The 20688-nt window shown below is 39.7% G+C and overlaps 1 protein-coding gene across 3 annotated transcripts in view; it reads left to right on the top strand.

Moving 5' to 3' along the window:
- Positions 1-1320: 1320 nt before the first annotated feature.
- The window catches only part of TAOK3 (TAO kinase 3), a 179369-nt gene continuing 160001 nt past the window's right edge, over positions 1321-20688 (top strand). The window contains exon 1 of one of the 3 annotated variants that reach the window (XM_025474127.3): positions 1321-1642. The gene's annotated coding sequence lies outside the window, so the exon portion shown is untranslated. Of the gene's footprint in view, positions 1643-10307; positions 10466-10928; positions 11108-20688 lie in introns of those variants that run through there. The other 2 variants (XM_035706323.2, XM_025474128.3) reach the window with 2 other exon arrangements.

Raw genomic sequence — 20688 nt, 5'->3', positions numbered from 1 at the left:
GAATAAATAATAAAATCTTTAAAATAACTAACACTGCTCTGGAAGCATCCACTTCAGAACTCACCCCAAATGAAGTCCTGCCAGCTTCATTTCCACAGGCTCTCTCTGCATACCCTATACCCAAATTCAAAGGGGAGCATTGTAATTTTAAAACACTAGGGAAAACACGTAGTGTTTAGAAAACAAATTTTGCCAGCAGGAGTTACACACAGGAGTTCATGATGGGAGAGTTTCCAGAGAGCAAATCTAACAAAGGCTTAGGATCGAATAGTGTGCCTGAAAGGAAACAATTTCTTCAAAAAATGCTGAATTGTCGAAGTCCATAAACTTTGGGGCTTATGAATAAGGACAGCAGATTTCGATTTTTGGTATTGACTTAACATATCCAGTTTCAAAAAAAAAAAAAAAATATATATATATATATATATATATGTATAGAAGGGCTGAGTGACCCATGCCCTTTTACCCCTGGCAGACGAGTCTCTCTGATCATCACAGGTTGCCCTTTGGCCATCAGTTCACACAGAATCATGACAACATTAGCCCTAAAAACGAATACGCTGACTAATCTCGCTGAAGCCTACCACACAGTTCCTGTTCCTACGGTCGAAATGATTATCAAAACCCACAAACTGATCATTTCTCAAGTTTGGTCCTTGTTCCTCCCCAAAATGAGCCCCAACGGTGCTGAAGGCTTTCCTGGCGCAGAGTACAGACCTCGTATAAAGATCTTCCCCTCCTCCAACAGCATTAAACTGACGTGTGTCCAACGCAATGCAAGGGCACCTCCCTTGCCAAAGATCTACAAGAACTGAAATCCAGGAACTATTTACAAGGCCGGAGTAAATGCACGCTGTATTAGTTGACGGCGCAACTACTTAGGGGACTAAGCCAGGACGGAAGAATGGAGACCCCCTCCAAGACTCCCCACACGGTGGGACCCCGCCCCCACCCCACCCCGGAGTCCCAGGGCTCGGCCTCTGGGAGGCTCCCAAGAAAAGTGAAGGCTCAGAGGAGTGCCATGAACTTTGACCCCAGCGCCGCGCAAACAAGGCGGACCGCACCCCAGGCGGGCCCGCGGGGTAACTGAAGCTGCCAGATCTTCCGCGTCTGAGAAAACCCCGCCCCGTCTCGTCCCGCCCACCGTCAACTCCGCCAATCCTCAGGCGCCATCGGCGGCTCGGCTTCCCAGGCGCTTCCAATCGAGTACCTATGCCAGGCCCCAGGCCCGTGCCCCGCGGTCAGGGGAGGTCAGTAGAGAGCCTATTGGAGCCGAGCTGGGGGCGTGGTCGGGGGCAGGGGGCGGGCGAACTGAGACCGTGGGGCGGAGCGCGCTCGGCGCAGTCGGGTGCGATTGGCCACCCCTGGCAGGAGCCGCACCTCGGACAGCAGCAGCGGCGGCTGCGGGAGGGTCCGTGTGGCGCCCGGCGGCGACGGCGGCGGGGTCCTGCCTGAAAGAGTGGGACCCGACCCCGAGACCGCGGGCGGAGGCTCTGCGTGGCCGGACCCGGCACTCAACGACCCGACCCGGGCATCCTCCGGGGGACCAGCGGCAGAAGAGCGACTCGGGAACAAGTGTGGGAGAGGAAGCGGCGGAGGCGGCGGCGACGCCGGGCCCGGGGGTGGTGACAGCAGGTCTGAGGTGAGAGCACTGGGGCGCGGGACGGTGACAGAGTGAGCCGAGGCAAGGGGACCCTGGGCGGAGTGAGGTCCGGGAGGACTCGAGCGGCGGGAGTTCGGGAGAGGGTTTGTCGGGACTGGGGAGAGGAGACCCCGAGAGCTGCTGAGGTAGCGGGTCTGAGCGGGAAACGCGAGAGGGCTCGGGACGCGCTCTGAGGAGGGGGGACCCCAGAGGGCTCGGGACAGCGCCCTGAGGGGAGGGGACCCCAGAGGGTTGGGGCAGGGGGTCTGAAGAGCGGGGACCCCGAGAGGGCTTGGGACAGCGCTCTGAGGAGGGGGGACCCCAGAGGGCTCGGGACGCGCTCTGAGGAGGGGTGACCCCAGAGGGTTGGGGCAGGGGGTCTGAAGAGAGGGGACCCCGAGAGGGCTTGGGACAGCGCTCTGAGGAGGGGGGACCCCAGAGGGCTTGGGACAGCGCTCTGAGGAGAGGGGACCCCAGAGGGCTCGGGACGCGCTCTGAGGAGGGGGGACCCCAGAGGGTTGGGGCAGGGGGTCTGAAGAGAGGGGACCCCAGAGGGCTGGGGCAGAGGGTCTGAAGGGAGGGGACCCAGAGGGTTGGGCAGGGGGTCTGAAGGGAGGGAACCCCAGAGGGGCCGGGACAGCAGATCTGATAGGGGGACGCCAAGAGGAGCCAGGACGGAGGGTTTAGGAGTCGCAGAGAGCACTTGGGACAGGGGGTCTGGAGAGAGAGGACCCCGAGAGGGCTCGGGACAGCAGGTCTGACGGGGAGGACTCCCCTCCTCGAGAGGGGTCTGGACAGCGAGTGTGAGGGGGACCCAGAGACCGGGTCAGAGCGCGCGAGCGGAAGTGGAAGAGGGGAGCATGCCTGGATTGGGGTCGCTGCGCCGGGCGATCCGAAGGCTGGCGGCGCGCAGTGAGGGGACGCGTGCTGCCCCCAGGGTCCGCAGCCAGCGGATCTCCCCGACCGTGCTGCGTGAGACGCGGGACAGCCCGAGCGCCCGTGACTCTGTGGGCGAGTCTGGAGCAGGGATTATGTAATGAAACCTCCCCTGAGTAGAACTCAAGGGCTGGAGGGTCTGGCAGAAGCGCCGAGGTCTCGGCAAGAGCGAGAGACGCACTGCCCGACCTCTCTCCTCACTGGCCCCCTGGCTTCCGAGGTGTTCCTCAGAGTTTGGCGCGGATGCCTTGAAAGTGAGGGGCTTCGTCGACCTTGATACCTTCTCCAGAACCTGAAAACTTGGACAGGGCTTCTCCAGGCCACCACAAGCCAGTTGAAAGGGAAGGACCCATGTTTGGGATTTATTGGGATGTTGGTGGTGATAGACTCAGGTATTTTTTATTCCAGCTCAAGGAACTAAGATAGGTTTTAGGATTTGGCAGCGCTTTGGTATCAGTATTTACAATGCAGATTCAAAGGAGCTATATACACTAAGTTTGACTGTTTAACTTTGATGTGTTGGAGATACTTGGGAGGTCAAACTAAATTTTGAAAGGAGGTATTGGAGTGCCTAAACTGACAGCTCTTTCCAATTAAATTTCCCATCCTAAACGCTACCAGGATTGAGCTTTAGGCGTAATTCCAGGACAAGTGAAGGAGAGAGATAAGCCTGTTTAAACCAGACATTGTGCCCTGGTAGGAGGCAAGTGTGCATCTATTAAAATGCTGAAACAAAATAGTGGAAAGCCAGAGGGGGTGGGAATTGGGGGGCAGCTTCCTACTTTGATGGATGTGAAAATTAAACTAATGACCAGGCTAGTTGTTCATAGTAGTTAGGATATGTTAATACTGCCCTGACTACCTCCCAGATGTTCTCTTGACTGCACAAGCTTTGTCACAGTTGTACCAAGCAGTTTTGCACTTGAATCTTTTTACCTTTTTCTCTATGTGTTGCTCCTCCTCACCCCTTCTCTTTGTGACTGGTTTCTTTTCTATAGAAGCAGACTTAGAAAATGGTGGTTTGGGGAAAATAAAGAGGAATGTCATTATCATTTCACAGTTACTTAGATATCTTCTTTGTTTCCGGTTTAGAATGTGTCTTATTAGAAGCTTTTTACCCTTATGTAGTAATGGGCAGCTTTAACGAAGGGAAAGAAAGAAATGCTGCTTTATTTCCCCAAGACATAATGGAGAAAGCTTACATAGAACTGCCTATTTAAATCCAAGACAAACATTACTGAAGTCATTTTCATCAGGGTGATAATAAGTAGAGGACATGTGTCATTTGGGGATTTTATTTGATATTACCTGATACAGAGCAGTTCTTATATGACTGCAGAGAGTGTGTAGCTGGATATGGTTATGAAAATTCCACCAACTAGAAGTCCTCCCCTAAGAAATAACAGGGACATAAGAAGAGCAACAACAACAAATACAAATTTAAAATATGACACTATGATTTATTTAAGATGTATTATGATTTTTTACAGTAAATATATTTTTCCAGAACTCTAGGTCAAATTCAAGTAAAAAAAATAAAGTTGGTTCATTCAAGGGGTTATTTACACAGTGCATAGATTCATTATGTAGTGCTTATAACTTATGAAACGGTCTGTGGAAGGATTGGGAATCTCAGTACCAGTAATTCTGCAAAGTAATAGAAATGTTTGAGCAGATGAGCTTTTTGATCATACTTGTTAGATCATTTCTGACTGGTACAGTGGTAGTTTCTTAAGACAGAACTAAATTAATTCCTTTTAAGAAAAGAAAATGTTCTGGTACTCCCTAGAGTGATGACTAAAGCAGTCATTTCAACCACATTACATTATGGTATTGATCCAGAGATGATGAAGAGAGATTCTTCATAATAGAATTTTTAGTGATAGAAAAGGCCTATAGTGACTTTTTTTATTCCTTGGGGTGATGAGTGGGTAAATAGGAGGGTAGGAATTGTATGGGAATTTATTTTCATTTATTTCACAAAATAGAAGGACACCATGAGAAACTATAAATATGTGAAGTCATTGAACCTGTGCTCATTTAAACGCTTTCTTTTCAATTAAAAAAATATACTGAAAAGAAATTAAGAAGGAGCTTCCCACTTCTAAGGGAATGATTGTAGCAACCACAGAATGCAAGTCCTTTTGATTTGTTGGAGTTCTTAAACTATTCTTACTCTTGGTTTAGCGGGATGCAAGTACTACCCAGTAGATACAATAACCCATTTTACACTTTCTTTACCACTTGAGTCATACACAATCAAACCATTGTCATCACAGAATCTACCTTTTGATAGCTGCTTTGGTTCAATATTTAAGGAACCAGAATAAATGTTCTCATTGCTTGACAGTATGCATATTTGTTGTTTTCAGTAGTATAGAGATGAATGAAAACTATTGATACTTTCATTTTAGAGTTTCCTTTGAAAGCATCTTTCTTTAATAATCTTTTCTTCTAGCCTTTGTTTCCTCCCTGCCCCCCAAAAGAAAATACACTGACAGACAGACAGAAAGCTTCTACCCAAAAGTGTTTTATGACTCTGCTAGGGGAAGACTTCTTTTCAGTCTTCAATGAGATTCAATGAGCTCATCTTCAATGATTCTGTCAACCAGTGAGGAGTTTTGAATAAATAGTTTTGAGTTGTGAGATATTATGCAGTTGTAGTTCAGAATAGGAGCTTTAGATTGTGATTATTTAGCTTTATCATTCATTTAATTGGTTGCTTTGTTATTTATGAGGATATATTAAAAGTTTCTTACTGTTTCTTAAACTCAGACTGAGTAAAAACGAAACATAAGTGGCATCTATCAGTCTAGCTGTCCTTATAGATAGGTATATTGAGTTTATGGACCAAAATGTGATCTAATTCATTTCTAAACTACAGACATCAAATTAAAAACAACAACTATTTAGAATTTTTAGGATAACTAGCAGGAATTAACTTGATCATTACAGCTATATGTTATATTAAATCTACCTAAATATTTTATAAATCAACCTAATGCGATTTTTTTTTTCTGTCTGACCTGAGATTTGTTAGAGACATTGAATCTAAATTATTTCTATTTTGTAATAGAATGACTTAGGGGTCAGTTTCTTGGTTTGTTTACACAGATCAGCCTCCTAACCATTGTCAGCTATCCCATACATACACATTTTTCATCTGTAGAATGAGTGAGAAAGAGAATTGGCCTTGGAATACTTTATATCTAGGAAGAATATTTTATGCCTAGGAAAACCACTCCCATTAAACAAAGAGGTGTGGCCCATGTGGCTTTAGGTACTAACATGAGAATTTACATGCTGGAGCCTAGTCTTTGGGGCCCTTCCACTTAGCCTCAGTGAAATGATGGATAGCAAATTCAACCCCACAATATACATTTTGTTATTCTTAATATTTTAGTCAATTATTGAAGTACCAATTAGAAGACTTCAGTTTTACTTCCATCCACTATTTCTGATGGACAATGGGATAACCCTTTATTTCCAGATTAAGCAAGGACTCTGGGCACCATGTTTATTTTTATGTTTCAGCTCTGTCTCATGACATACATAGGCTTATGTCCACAACAATCAAGGCTTATGACAATTCAAATAGATTTTATTTACCCGTTACAATAGATGGCACTAATTAAGGCAGAATGCTTTCTTACATAAACTAATAACCTAATAAGTGTTGGCAGTAGACACACAGAACAAAGTCGTAGTTTGTGTCCAATTTTCCATTCTGTTGTGGACATTAGCCTTTCTTTTTTTTTTTTTTTTTAAGATTTTATTTATTCATGACAGAGAGAAAGGCAGACACAGGCAGAGAGAGAAGCAGGCTCCATGCCGGGAGCCTGACATGGGACTCGATCCCGGGACTCCAGGATCACACCCCGGGCCGAAGGTGGCGCTAAACCACTGGGCCACTGGGGCTGCCCTAGCCTTTATTTCTTGAAGAGAGTGTGTGTGTAAATATACAAATATTTCCAAAAAACACATACAGTTTTTAAATGATTTAGGTCAAGAATTAATGGCAGAGATAAAAAATTAACAATATTATGTTTCATTACCTTTATGTTTCTATTGTCTCTTGTGCAAAACTTCTCTTCTGTCATTGTATACCAGTTCCTTTTTTGCATGCATTTGTCTTTTACTAGCCTGTGAGCACTTCAAGGCAGAGCTGAGTAGTATTCATCTTTGCATCCCCCATGCCAAGTTTAATACCAGGCAGAAAGTATGAAGGATGCTCCATAAATGTGAATTGAATGAGTGAATTAATTAATGATGAGCAAATTATTAGATCATATTTACATTCACACTTTGTTTCTTATATACGAAAGAGACAGGGATTCTGTTGGAGCACATGAGTGAATGTTAGCATTATTCATCTGTTGTCTAAGAAACAGCATGATACGTTGGAAGGAGAAAGGACCTTTCACTCAGAGAGACCTAGGCATCTACTTTGGCTTTGTCATTATGCCAGCTGGCTTTCCCTGGGTAAATAACTTAAGTCTTAAGGCTCTCCATTAAAAACGACAAATACCCACCATTTGCTTCGACGTGGATGGAACTGGAGGGTATTATACTGAGTGAAATAAGTCAATCGGAGAAGGACAAACATTATATGGTCTCATTCATTTGGGGCATTTGAAAAATAGTGACAGGGAATAAAGGGGAAAGGAGGAAAAAATGAGTGGGAAATATCAGAAAGGGAGACAGAACATGAGAGACTCCTAACTCTGGGAAACGAACTAGGGGTGGGGGAATGGGGGGGGGGACAACTGGGTGACGGGCACTGAGGTGGGCACTTGATGGGATGAGCACTGGGTGTTATTCTATATGTTGGCAAATTGAACACCAATAAAAAATAAATTTACAAAAAAAAAGTCTTAAGGCTCTCCATTCTCTCATCCATCAAATATGAATACATACTTCACAGGATTCTTATAAGGAATAAATGAAGTTTATATAAAGTGCTGAGCACAATGACAAGCACATGAAAGTGTTTAATAAATGGTAGCTGCTTATTATTTTAATCACTTGAAACAACTTTTTATTGTTGTTTTCTATTGTTTTTGCTCTATTCCCATTATCTAATCAGTTGATAAATCCCATGGCCCCTGACTCCAAAAAGAATAATTAATAGATTCACATATGAGGAAATAGAGACAGTAAGAGTAAGTGACTTCCCAAGATCAGACAGTGGTAAACTTGACCCCTGTGACATAGATTTGGTTTTCCAACTCACTACAGTTTCCACTTCATACCTCTCAGTGGTCTAAGAAGGAGCTAAAGGACTACTGTGATGATCTTGCAGTCTCTTTTATACGGTTGCTCTTACTCTACCTAAAGTACAGCTCTGATTTTGTCACTCACATGTTCAAAACTTTAATAATTCCCTATGGTCTACTGAATTTGTCCAGATTTATCAGATCTGTTTCTATTGCTCCTAATCTCTGTGTGTGTGTGTGTGTGTCCTGCACCCCAACCAGATGGGCCTACATACTGGTTGATTGCTTACTGATTTACCATCTCCAGGTCTTTGTTCCTGCCATTTCTTTTCCCTAGCATGCCTTCTGTTTCTTCTTTTTCAGACCTACTTTCATGCCGTCTTCCCTGAAGCCTTTTTTGATCATCCTCCTTGCTTCTCTTGCCTTGAATTCCTTAAGTACTTTGTATGTTTTCTTATTACATTAGTATTCCCTCTGATTTTACATTATAAGGTTTGTACTTGTCTTTCCTAGATGTCCGTCTTCTTGGTTTTAAAAGGATGGTGTCATACACATCTAACTAAGTATCTTGCACCTATTATCTGCTCAGTAAATATTTGTTGAATTGTATTAAATTTAAATACTTATTTTAGGTTCAAAAATAATATTTAAATATAACTGTTGCTCCCAGTGAAGATAACAGAGAGAATTCTTAAATGAAACATTCCCTCCTGACCCTGGCAGTTGGTAAATTCAATGCCAATGCTACCAAGGACTGGAAAGTTGTATGCTCATATTTGGCTTGATAATATTCCCGAAAGTGAATTTTGACTCTTGAGTGTTTGGGATTTGTTATTTTTGTTTCCTTACGTGTTGTTTTTATCTGTAAGGAATAGGTTCTAGCTTCAGGTCTTCGGAAGTTTCCAAACTTTCTCTGGGTATTAGCAACAAATAAAATAAGATTTCCTTTCATTTGCAACAGAAGATGGTCACTTGAGTCAAAGGTAGAGTCTGGGAGAGATCTAACAGTTTGCTCTTCCAGAGAAAATTCTTTACTTTGTGACATAAACAATTTGCAACTATTAACAGATAAAATTATTATTATCTCTAACTTCCATATTGTATTCTTCTCCACAGTGCTTACTACCTTCTAACATACCAAATATTTTATTTATTTATCTTATATATTTACACTAGAATGTAAGTATGAAAGCAGAGAGTTTTGTTCTATTCATTGCTGTATCCCAATTCATAAAACAGTGCCTACCATGTAGAAGGTATTCAATAAACACTGAATGACTAACTAGCTCAATTTGTCTTTGGGAATTCCTCCAATTTGTTGGCTAAAAAGACGGTTTTGTTATTTTAAACATGCAAAGTAAAATCCTAAGGAAGTAAGATATAGCTTAGAAGAGTAGTTTATCTGTATATCTTACTCTCTCTGGATTTTACATTTATCTTTGAGCTGCCTTGAATTTACTATATTTTTGTTTTATTGATTTCAAACAAATGCCATTCTTGCTACCACACCATACATCCAAGACGACTGTGTCTCAGTCTGGCTAAAATCGAAGAAAACTGTTCATTGTAACAAAACCCAATGGACACTTGCTAGCACAGCTCTTAGGCATTAAAGAATAGTAAAACCAAAATTATAATAAAATTCAGTATAGAGGCATTATCCCCTTAAAATCACTTCAGCTGTTTTTCTTAGGTGGTAATATTAACCCTGAAAATTGGTCAGTCAAGCTTCTGATATTATCAGTTATCAGTTTTCTGCATATATAAGTGATTGGGGTTGAAATGTGCTTTAAGCCTGAATTAAAAGAACTTAGTCACTGGTGACTCATGATGAGTTTTCCCTTTTCCCTGCTGGAACATATGCTATTGCCTCCAACTTGGCTTTTTTGAAACATTGAAAACATAAAGAATCCTGCTTTTGTGTACTATGTTCTGGAAAAGTTCTTTTAGGTTTAAGGTGAGGGCCTTAATTACGATGTTGTATAGTAATGAGCTCTACATTTGACTTTTCAAATTCCCATACAATTTTTTTTAGTCACTGACTTTATGGAAGTTTTCTCATCATATATGAAATAATCAAAAGTCTACTAGATAGTGTGTGAATGACCACAAGGACTTTGTCTGTTTTGTTCATTACTATATTCCTGGTGCCTAGAACAGTGCTTTGTACAGAGAGAGGATTTTCATTTTTGAGTGAAGTCACATACATTCTTAAAAACAGTGCATCTTAAAAAAGTAATGAAAGTCTGTTGAAATGAATTTTCTCCAGCCCTGTTGAATTAAATAATCGTCAATTCAAAATCAAGCTATTGGGGGAAGCTCTGGAATTAGCCCAATGTAGTTCTACCCTAATAGTTCTTAGCATTGATTGTGCCAACCTGAAATCTTCAGTGGTTCACTTAGAAAAGGAAGAGTTAAATCGGCAACACCCAAAGGCACTTGCACCTGTGGGAACCAATGGGCGTCCTAACAGGAAATACTTTTAGCTTGCAATACCCATAGTAGTGTGCAGCGCCCAGGACATGCTGTTTTATCTGCAGTTCCTTATTAGGATTGTACATTTCTTCAAGGTTTACATATATATGTATATATGTTTAAAAGAGAATGCACTTTAAATTTGAAAACTAAATTGTGGATGGTTATTTCCATTTTCTTCATTGTCAAGGAATTGGTGAGTTGTCTTCCTTTAAGTAAGTTCTTTCTTTACCTTCTAATGTTCTGTCCCCTGAAACTTGACGGTAGCATACAGGGAGGGGGGGAAATGGAGGGTACGTCAGTGTAAAATAATTAAAACTTAAACTGATATTATTGTCAATAGGAATAAGCAGTTCTAATATTTACATGATACCGTGTCAGTAGCTATTGGTAGAATTTCATAGATCTTTACATAAGATGTGTTTAGCTCGACCAAGTTTTTCTCTTTTGTAAGGACCGGGGGCGGGGGGGGGGGGGGGGGGCGGAATTCAGTGAAAGTTTTTAGAAAGTTCTTTCCAAAATGTCAAAATGTAAAGCTGTATACGTTAATGTAGAGCTGTTAACGTCAACTCTCTGACCAGGAAGTACTCTCTTGAAGCCTCATTTATAAAACTGTGTCTATAATAACTTCCTTTCTCGGAATGAAGGTGCTGATAGCGTGGTGTTGTTCTTACAACTTAAGCTGAGCTTAGTTTTATCTTTCCTAATGAACAAGAGGCGGCTTTTTAAAGAAAGTCATCTCTGGGGCAATCTTACTTATTGCTGGAGCTAAATAAAGAATTTTTAAGGTTTTTAGTATGTTGGATTGGAGATGTAGGACATGCATTTGAGAAGATCTGTGAGTAAGCTTACTTTTTGTTTTACATTTAGCATTTTATTATAAATATGGTTTGTGTCTAAGCATTGCTAATAAACTTTGTTGAATTTCATGTGAATATTTATGGCTTTAGCTCAAAGTCCAGCTGAGAGTAATCAACCTCAAAAATCACTGGATTCCTATGTTCTATTTATTTTAGTTTGTAGTTTCATATTATACAAATAAATATGAGTGAGAACTTTTTTCAGAAATTGATTTTTTCCCTTTTTCTGCATAAGTAAGGTAAATACTCAGCTGCAAATAAAATATTAAAATCTTGTCAGAAGAGTCTCTTAAACAAAAATTTTAGATATACTGAAGGCTATTTTTATTAAATGAATAGTTTGTGTTTATGATTGATATTCCTGTAAAACAGTATTTCAAAATGAATCTGCTCAAAATGGCACACTATTCATCCTAGAGATCTTAAATAATATCAAGGCCACGTCCTATTTTTCTTCTTTTCCAGAAGGGAAATAGAATAGAACACAGAGCAGTTTCTTGAACATAATGCCAAATTTAGAGACAGAAAAGTCAGAAGATAGGATCATGTTTATCTTGTTCTGTAACTTTTTTGTTTTAATACATAAGATTAGTTACTTATTAAAATATAAAAATAAGATATCTTAGCCATGAGGTAATAATTTATGGCACTACTCTAGTCCATAAAATGAAATTAGATGAAGTAGAAAAGTAAATAATTTAACAGTTTGTATGTTGAAAAAGTAATGCAAAATATTTCATTAGCAAAGAAAGCTGCCTTAATAGTTTCTTTACTAATTTCTCTAGGCTCTTTAAAACAAGGTTGAAATGAAATGTATATAATCCTGACTTCCAAACTCCTGATACTTTACGTGTTAGATGTGTAAATCAAAGCCTTACAACCGTAGGTAGGATGAATTTTCATTTCAGAACATCGCAGTAGGGATACCTGGGTGGCTCAGTGGTTGAGCGTATGCCTTCGGCTTAGGCCATGATCCCAGGATCCGGTATCCAGTCCTGTGTCAGGCTCCCTGCGTGGAGCCTGCTTCTCCCTCTGCTTATGTCTCTGCTTCTCTTTCTGTGTGTATCTCTCATGAATAAATAGAATTAAAAAAAAAAAAAAGAACATTGCAGTAGATATTACTGATTTGGGAACTATTCCTCTGATATGTAAGAAAATTAAAACTTTCAAATAATCTTTGAAATGTGATATTTTACAATGTGTTTTTTAAGATTTATGAATATAAAACACTTAACATAAGTTGTACTTTAACTTCAATTTTCATGGTTCAGGAGGCCTTTTTTGATTGTTCTATCAGCACCACAAGTAACCCAATCATAGCTGGGGTGAGGGTGGGGCAGAGGAAGTAGATGGAGCTTCACAGCAGTGACAAGATTATTGCAGATTATATGGCTGCCTGCCAAAAGGCCACTAGTTGGAAAAGTGGAAGTTACTAACTGCATCCTATTAATTTGTACATATTTATTTGTAACCATTTTTAACTGTTTGCTGGTTTCACACTGATGATGAGTATTAAACTTCTGACTCACTTAATATGTGCTTAATGTTCTGTTCTTTAGTTGGTCATATTCCTTGCGTACTCTGCAAAGATCACACTATTTTGTGGAAGACTGTGTGTTAGCAGAAAAAAAGGGGGGGAGGGGTGCACAGAACTTTAAACCTTAACTGTTTTGCTTTCTAGTTAAAAGTGTTACAGAGTTAGGGATGCTTGAGTAGCTCAGTGATTGAGCATCTGCCTGCGGCTCAGGGTGTGATCCCGGGTTCCTAGGATCAAGTCCCACATCAGGCTCCCCTATAGGGAGCCTACTTCTCCCTCTGCCTGTGTCTATACCTCTCTCTCTGTGTCTCTCATGAATAAATAAAAATCATTAAAAAAAAGTGTTAGAATTAAAATGTAAGGCATCCCATCAGATTTGGCAATTTCTGTAAAAATACAAATAAAAATAATGTCTTGTGAAGGAAATTGTAGTTCTCAATTATATTGGTTCAGTTTGAAATTGAGATTCCTACTGTTTTCAACATACAAGAAAGCTTTGTAGAGGAAATATGACATCTCTGCCCTGATGCATAAAGAGGGAATTACAGTGGAGAGTTATTTTTAGAGGTGTCTTCTTATGAATATATTTTATGTGATGAGAAGTATCTCAAAGTTTAGTTTCTGTTTCAGGGTCGCTGGCAGAAGTTAAAAAGGCTGTTCAGGTCACTGGATATTCTATTAAGAAAATACTTTTAAAAGCATTCTGATGTCACCAGCAAGCAGCCTAGTTAGTCTTGAGCTGGCTGATCTCAGTGATAGCATTTTTCAAAAATGTAACCAAACTGAGAAGATATTGAGATGCTATCAGTACCATCAAGTAGTAATATAAGTGTCCTACTAAAAGAGGGGACAATTAATTTCCATTTCATAGCAGTGTCCTACTCCTTCAAGAAAAGAGTGCACTGTTTTTAGTATAAAGAAAGATTATAAGTGATTCGAGAAATCTGTTCATTGGTCTCTGACAGCTCTTAGATGTCCCTCCCTAATTCTTGTACAGTGAATAACATGTCCAGGTTTTATTACTTTTGGTCCCATATGTTTTGAGGCTGGCAGTTAATTTTTTTTAATTTTTTTAATTTATGATAGTCACAGAGAGAGAGAGAGAGAGAGAGGGGCAGAGAGAGAAGCAGGCTCCATGCACCGGGAGCCCGTCGTGGGACTCGATCCCGGGTCTCCAGGATCGCGCCCTGGGCCAAAGGCAGGCGCCAAACCGCTGCGCCACCCAGGGATCCCCGAGGCTGGCAGTTAATTAACAGAGCATATCAGCTGAACATGTCTGCCTCTTACACCTCACCAGCTTTGTGACCTTATACAAATCCCTTAACTCTTGAAGCCTTGGTTTCTTCAACTCTAAAATGGACACAATCATAGCACCTACCTTATGGATTATTGTGAGGATCAAGTGAGATTACATATTAAAGGAACAAGTTTGGCTGCACATTATAAAGGGAGATCTCAGTGAGTGATAGTAGCTATGGTTATTTTTGCTGTTTTTTTGGACATTTCAGTTCTTATTCACAGTCTACCCGAAGATGATTCATGGGAAGAGATATAAAACAATACATGCAATCATGTATAGATAATAGAATCAGCCTTACTGGGATCCCTGGGTGGCGCAGCGGTTTGGCTCCTGCCTTTGGCCCAGGGTGCGATCCTGGAGACCGGGGATCGAATCCCATGTCGGGCTCCCAGTGCATGGAGCCTGCTTCTCCCACTGCCTATGTCTCTGCCAATCTCTCTCTCTCTGTGTGACTATCATAAATAAATAAAAATTAAAAAAAAAAAAGAATCAGTCTTATTATGGTAGAAGTATGTAAAAATACCATGGGAGGGGGCACCTGGGTGGCTCAGTCAGTTCAGTGTCTGCCTTTGGCTCTGGTCATGATCTCAGGGTTCTGGGATGGAGCCTCTGCATTGGGTTCCCTGCTCAGTGGGAAGATGGCTTCTCCTTCTGCCCCTCCACCCTAAATAAATAAATAAATCTTTAAAAAAAAATAAAAAGCACCATGGGAGCACTTGAATGAAATCTATAGGTCTTATTTATTTATTTCACTCTTACCACATTATATACTTCCTATCCTCAGGGGAGAGGGGAAACAAGGGAAGAGTCAACTGTAGATTTAATTCATTAGTATAAAAAGTTAATGTGCCAAATTCAGCTTTAGCAACATTTTGTTGCTGTTTTTCACTTCAGAGAAATTTCCTCCCAATAGGATATAGCACAGCTTAGGAAAGCAACATGGCTAAGTGTTGATTTTGTCATTAATTTTCTCAACAGTTTGTTTTCTTCTAACTGGATCACCATCAGATAAAGTTAGGACCATGTCTAAAGATTCTAGGTCAGCTCAAAAAAAAAAAAAAAGGTTGGGTTTTTTTAGGAATGTTGTTCTAGTTTGGTTTGGTTTTACTTGGGTAAAACCACACAATAAAGAATATGCATTTGAGTATAAAGAAGAGTGTTTTCTGGTTTTGTCTTAACATCAGGGGTTGATACCAATAGTGGGTCAGTTAACTTTATGTATTGAAAAACAACGAATTTTTACATTAGCAGATTTTCATGGGGGCTGTGTTAACAAAGCAGATGTGAGATTGGGGTGGGCACCTGCAGTAAAGAAAGCAATGAAACTACTTATAGGGTATTTGAAAAACATTTAAGGTTTGTGAGTATATTTTTAGTGTTGGAAATTTCCAGATTTTTTTTTAAAGATTTATTTATTTATTCATGAGAGAGAGAGAGAGAGAGAGGCAGAGGCACAGGCAGAGGGAGAAGCAGGCTCCATGCAGGGAGCCCGATGTGGGACTCCATGACCACGCCCTGGGCCGAAGGCAGGTGCTAAACCACTAAGCCACCCAGGGATCCCCATCCAGATTTTAATCTATAGCGCAACCCCTTTACCTGGTTGGCAGCCTTTGCATTAGTCTGTATCTCATTCTTGTTTCTGATACCCCCTAATTTTATAGTCTGAAGGCCCAGCATGTTGCTGCTAGAAAACACAGTTTCTCTGTGCAACTGTCTTACTTAGACCGTTAGGCCCTCATCTCTGGATTACCACAGTTGCCTTCCTCAATTTCTGTCTGTTTTTTTCCAATTCATCCTGATTAACCTTCTTTAAATGCTACTCCTCCCCTTTTCAGAAAGCTTCACTGGTTCTATGTTTCTGCTACATTAAATCTAACCTCTTCTGCTTGACTTTCAGCGTCCTTTCTAATCTGTCCCACACTACTCATCCAGCTTTATTTCCTATGTTCTTTGGCCTCTTCTTTCTGCTCTATTGAAGTCAGTCTGTTTCTGCAACACACCATACAAGTTTAAATCTGCACCTCTGGTTCTCTCCTTCATTCAAAAAGCCCTCCTTCCTGGGGGGACACCTCGGTGGTTCAGTCAGTAAAATATACAACTCTTGATTTGGGCTTAGGTTATGATCTCAGGGTTGTGAGATCGTGCCCTGCATTGGACTCTATGCTCGGTGTGGAACCTGCTTAAGATTCTTGGTCACCCTCTGCCACTCCCTGACTCAAAAAAAAAAAAAAAAAAAAAAGGCCCTCCTCTGCTCTCTCTGCCTATTCAAATTTTACCTTTTCTTCAAGATCCTGTGTAAAGTTCACTTCCTGTTTGAAGTAAAATCAATTTTGCTGCAAAATCCCAGATTTTTAAATTAGCAAACCATCGAACACAAATGTGCATAGTATCTTAAATCATCCAGTTTTATCTTCACTAATGATGTGAACACTTTGAGTACAAGGACCATGTCTTACACTTAAATCTTTCAGAGTTCCTAGCAGAATGCTGAGGTACCTGACCTTCATTTGAAGAAAAAGAAAAGAAAGTAAATCTATTTCATCCTGCCTATCTAAAGTCGAGTCAACAATCCTAGTATTGAAGAGACCTGAATGTTTCTCCAATTTGAGTCAGGTCTGTCACTTCATTGACAAAAAAATGTGAGGCAAATGAAGACAATTTTGTAACTGATTATAGATTGACATGTTTGCTTTTCTTTATAAGAAATTATGTGTATATATAGATATTCATATATATGTGTGATTTTGTTTCCTTTATTAAGGAATGAGATAGCCAGCTACTCTCAGAGAAGTTTAGTTTTGGTATTAACAACTTTCCATGCTGTCACTATAGATTAAATATGATCAATAAATTTTATGTAATCAAGGAGTATTCCTACCCAATTCTTTAAGTGACATAAGTGTAAATGTCTAATTTTAGGCTGTGTGAAGGGATGTTGAAGTTAATTACATATGATCCCTTCCCTCATAAAACTGTTAATTCTATTAGGGAAAAATATATATATACTCAAAAGCTTAAACATAAGAATACTTGTTAGTTCAAGTGGATGCCTATTGCTTTAATTTTTAGTCAGTCTCTTGTCTTTTGAAATGATACATGCTGGGCATCCCCAGTGGCGCAGCGGTTTAGCGCCGCCTGCAGCCCGGGGTCTGATCCTGGAGACCTAAGATCAAGTTCCGCGTCGGGCTCCCTGCATGGAGCCCGCTTCTCCCTCTGCCTGTGTCTCTGCCTCTCAGTCTCTCTCTCACTCTCTCTGAATAAATAAATTTTTTAAAAAAGCTTAAAAAAAAAAAAGAAATGATACATGCCTTCTTGTATTGATGCCAGAGACCATATAGGACGAAGAAATGAAAGAAAATTTTAAGAAATTCCCCCATCATTATTTTTCCAGTTTATTGAGGTATAATTGACATGTTAGTTCAAGGTGTACAACATAACTTATGTATGTATAGTGAAATGATCACAATAAATTTAGTTGACACCAATCACCTCACATAGTTACAAATTTTTTCCATCACGAGAATTTTTAAAATTTACTCTCTTAGCATCTTTCAAATATACAATACAATGTTAATTATTATCACCATGCTGTACATTACATCCCTAGAACTTATTTATCCTATAACTGTAAGTTTTTACCTTTTGATCACCTTCACTTAATTTCCCCCTATCTTCCACTCACTGCCTCTGACAACTACCAATCTGTCTCCAGTATCTATGAGTTCAGTTTTTTTAGATTCCACATACATACAGTATTTTGTTTCTCCTTCTGACTTATTTCACTTATCATACTGCACTAAAAGTTCATCCATGTTACACAAATAGCAGGATTTCCTTTTTTTTTTTTTTGGCTAATAATCCATTGTATACAGATACTACCTTTTCTTTATCCATTCATTCATTGATGAACACATATTATTTCCATGTCTTGGCTATTATAAATAATGCTGCAGTGAACATGGGAATACAGATATCTTTTCAAGATAGTGATTTCATTTCCTTTGAGTATATATCCAGGGGTGGAATTGCTGAGTCATATGGTGGCTCTGTCTTTAATCTTTTGAGGAGCCTCCATGTTTCCATAATGGCTGCACCAATTTACATTCCCACTTGTTTTTAATGTATGCTTTCCTTTGTATTGATGCTAAAGAGCATAAGGGACACCCAAATGAAAACTTTTAAAATACAAAATGTTTTACATATGTAAAAGTATGGATATTTGGAAATGTCTAGTTAATGCTTTATTTTTTAAAATACTTTATTTAAATATTTTACTTATTTATTCATGAGAGAGGCAGAGATATAGGCAGAGGGAGAAGCAGGGTCCTTGCAGGGAGTCCGATGCAGGACTCATCCCAGACTAGGATCACACCCTGTGCCAAAGGCAGACACTCAACCACTGAGCCACCCAGGTGTCCCAAGTTGATGCTTTAGAATTTGTTTTGATGCTTGGTTTTAGATACTACCTTTCATTTCAAAGATTAAGGTTCAATAACTCTGTGAAGTATTGTACTGTTAGTGCCCACAGAATAAGTGCTATAAGTCCAAGATGCCATTCAAATATAACAATAAAAGCTGGTTATCTAACTTACCAATGATAAAAAGCTAAAATTATGGGCTATTCAATACAGTTTATTATTTTAAAAAACTATTTTACAAAATAACAAGGTTTTTCATTTATAAAGGGCTTTAGAATTTATATAATGATTTCACATTATTTCATGAGTCTCACAACTTTGTGAGGTATTATTCTCACTTTATAGATGAGGATTGAGGCTGAAAAAAGTGATGTACTTAAGATCACACAGCTAGTCAGCTAGTAAGTAAGTGGCAGAGTTAACTTAAACCCAGATTTGCTGATTTAAAGGTTAGACTTCTTTTCCTTTAAACCACAAATCCAAATTGAGTTATTTGGGGGATAAAACTCAGTTTTTTCCTTTTTCTAGTTAAGATAAAGTTCACATAACATAAAATTTGTCATTTTAAAGTTTATAATTCAAGTTTTTAGCATATCCACAGTGTTATGCAACCATCACCACTGTCTAATTCCAGAACATTTCCATCACTCCAAAAAGAACCCCTGTACCTGTTAGCATCCCATCTCAATTACCCCCATCCCTTGGCAACCACTGATTTTCTATCTCAATGGATTTTCCTACTCTGGATACCTAATATAAATGGAATCATAAAATATGTGAATTGTCTGACTTCTCCACTTAGCATGATGTTTTCAAGGGTCATCTGTGCTATGGCATGTGTCAGTGCCTCATTCCTTTTTATGGATGAATAATACTCCATTAGATGGATAGGTCACAGTGTATTCATTCATCAGTTGATGGACATTTGAGTTATTTCCATTTTTTAGCTATTATGAATAATGCTACTCTGAACATTCATATGCAAGTTTTTGTGTTAATATGTTTCAGTTCTTTTGGATATATACCTGGGAGTAGAATTTCTCATAATTATTCTTGTAAAATAATTCAAATGGAAGTGCTTTGAAGTTATTTCTTTTGAGTTCTTTATTCACAATTGTCACACACATATGCACAGAATGGTTTATTTCGCTAATTTGTTTCCCACATCTGTTCTTCAGAAGTAAGGCAGAGGCAAACTCTAGCTTAGATTTTGGACAAGAAGTCTCTAATTCTAAGTGAGTGTAGCCTGAGTTCAACACTGCCTGCTACATTCAAGATACTGTGGAGTTCAAATAATTCAATAGTATTTCTTTTGCTAGTCATATTCAATTAATGGAATTAAGAAATGTCCGTGTTCTTTCAAAGTAAGGCAGAATGGCATCAATGCCACAAGAAGTACTTTCTATATATGAGAAACAAAGAGATTACTTCCGCACTAGGGTGATGGAGTAACTTGGAGATAGAATTTGAGCTGAGTCTTTAACATTGGGTAGTTTTTCAGCAGGTGCAGTAGAGCATAATCTGTGTATTTCTTAGCCTAGTTCAGACATTGTGAATAAAATATAGGATACTTAGGGACGGTGGCAAATCAAAGGCCCTTGAATCCTGTACAAAGAGATTTGAACTTTGAACATTCAGTAGTGGAGAGCCATTTAAGGTGCTTGAATAGAAGATACTGATGCAATCAGAGCCTCTGAAAGATGACTCCTTCAATAGTTGGTAAAGCAACCAAAAGATAGAAAGGGATTTGGGATGAGGACTTGGACTGGTAATGAGGTTCTGGAATTAGGACAGCCTCAATGCAAAGAAGAAAAGCAGCTTGTGAGAGATTTAGTGAGGACATTGGCAGCTTGAGTGAGATAGCTGAAAGCATAAGAGTGAATCAGATCAATAAGAGAAAGTGCAGTGAGAAGAGAAGGGGCCCAGTATAGACCTTTGTGTTAAGATGTGAGCAAAAGAGGACAAGCCAAGAAGGTGGGTTGGAAAGAAACTTCTAAGAGGAAAGTGCCACACAAGCCAAGAAATAAGATATTTTTCATAAAGGTTATGAAAGGGTACGACCTGAGAAGGATCCTGTTGGAGACTAGGAAGTTAGAGCTAGTGAGTCCTAGGGAAATAAATAATAAATAGAATCTTCAAAAAAGAGAAATAGAAAATATCTTGAATTACCTCAAGCTTATGTAGAAAGATCAAATTCTGTCTTTCCATCTTATATTAATATTCACTTTTTTATCTGTGTACTGAACATCTTTGCCAATTCTTTTAAATGTGCTTTCCTCTCCAAAACATAGGAGACCCAATATA

The sequence above is a fragment of the Canis lupus genome, chromosome 26, assembly GCF_003254725.2.
Source record: "Canis lupus dingo isolate Sandy chromosome 26, ASM325472v2, whole genome shotgun sequence".
Classification (NCBI taxonomy): Eukaryota; Metazoa; Chordata; class Mammalia; order Carnivora; family Canidae; genus Canis; species Canis lupus.
The sequence above is the reverse complement of the archived record's forward strand: the minus strand, read 5'-3'. Positions and strand labels throughout refer to the sequence as shown.